At 31.4% G+C, this 1,910-nt stretch overlaps 1 pseudogene; it reads left to right on the forward strand.

The window, feature by feature from the left end:
• The first annotated feature begins 1,581 nt into the window (after positions 1-1,581).
• On the forward strand, positions 1,582-1,645 carry LOC122807323 (annotated as a pseudogene).
• Positions 1,646-1,910: the final 265 nt, after the last annotated feature.

The raw sequence follows: 1,910 nt of genomic DNA on the forward strand, positions 1-1,910 counted from the left end.
TGCTTCTATCAAATGCTTCAACTACTTCACATCCTATCAGTCTTTTTGCTTTCTTTTACTATCATCTCTATTACTTCTCTCACAATAATTAACATTTCTTTCACCTTTCTTCCTTGTATACCATAGATTGTTTCTCCTTCTACCTCATCCAATACTTTCTCCATCTTTTTGTAGTATTTTCTTAAATAGTCAGTATTCCCTTGTCATATAATTTTTATATCTTTCCTTTTAGCCTTTTTTCCATATAAATATGATCACTCCATCACGTCTCCTACCATTATACCTTCCTTAATCTATTCATTTAATGAATGTTTTTTTCTTAATTTTCTTTCATCTTTATTCATTTCCTTATAATACTTGGAACTTATACCATCTAATTGTGGTACTGATTCAGTCTTACCTTCTTTTATCACCTTCTATATTTATTCTATAGTTATGTAATTTTCTAAAAAAATGTACTGTTTCAGTTTTTTTTCCTTTCATTTCTTCTTGTTTAGCCATTTTCTTTTTTCATACATTTTCTCTAAAAAAATTGTCTACCACCTTCTTGTTTGTATTTTATGTCTCCTTTGCCATTCTAAGCTAGCATCCATATTTTCTTCTCTCATTTTTAGTTATTTTCCTAAATAAGGGGACCATCCTCTTTCTTTCCATTCAAAAAAAAACATTGCCTATATAGGATTCCTTTTTCTTTTTCTTGATTCTTTTCATACATTTGTTTTTCTGTTTCCCTTATTTTGTCACTTCCTTATTCTATTTCTTATAATTCCATATTTTTAATCTTTCAGCCTATCTCTTTCCTTATTCTTCCTTCCACTTTTAACTATATTTTTGGGTCTACTTCATCCTGTCGAAGGCCGACAATATCGAAGCTGATATTTTCGGCACCAAAATGTCAAAAGCGAAAGTCATCATGCGTGTAAACGGAAATCTCCATAAGGGGAGATTTCCATTTACTGCAATGTACTGTGATCTCGGAGTTGGTATATTTAAGTAGCGTGGAGTGTGTGGAGTGCAGGGGGACTTGCCCCCCTGCATAGAGCAATTTGTGTTGTGTTTGGGTGGGTTTTTTTTGTGTGTGTTCGGGGGTTTCGAAATTTTTGTGTCGATTATTACGCTGTCGACAGTTTGAGTTTTTGACAGTGTAATATAAACGCACATTTTTATACTTATGCTTATACATTACCCACCACTGTGTCCAATTAGTACAAATTAGTACAAAATGTTCTCAGTACCATATGATCTTTCCATAATATTTCTCTCTCTTATCATTTAATCCCCCTATTATTTCTTTCATGTCTTTAAGGTAAACTATAAAATCAATTTCAGTCTTAAAAAGTCCCCTTTTATATGTCCATTCTCTATTGTCTTCAAGATTTAAATCTCCACATTTTATTAATTCCTTTAACATCTTAATATCCTATGCTACTTCTCCATTTTCTTTCCTCAGGATACAGTTAAAAGTCTCCTACCTTCACTACTGACATATTTACTACCACAGATTTTTTAATTTCTTTAAACAACTGATTTCTGTCTGTCATATTAGTGCACACATATATCACTATTAACCTTATACATTTGACTCATTCTCGGCCTTTTGGCTAAGATCAAGTGTAGTATCTTATATCACATATCACTACCCTTCCTGGTACTACATTTGTTACATTTAACATTCTTATGTCTTCATTTTTTTATAAGTATTCCTAGTCCAGAACATGTCTCATTTCTTACTGACCAAATAATTTGGCCCTCATAATCCCTGTAATCTTTTCCTTTTTTATTCCTTGTTAAATCTTGCATCTAACAAGCAATAAGTACTCAGTTTTATTTTTTACACCATTCCACTATCAAAACTCTTATATAATTTCTAATAGTATTCATATTTAATGCTAAAATTCCTACATTATCAT

The sequence above is a fragment of the Protopterus annectens genome, chromosome 7.part0 (assembly GCF_019279795.1).
Source record: "Protopterus annectens isolate FY-2018-M chromosome 7.part0, PAN1.0, whole genome shotgun sequence".
In the NCBI taxonomy this organism is placed as follows: domain Eukaryota; kingdom Metazoa; phylum Chordata; order Ceratodontiformes; family Protopteridae; genus Protopterus; species Protopterus annectens.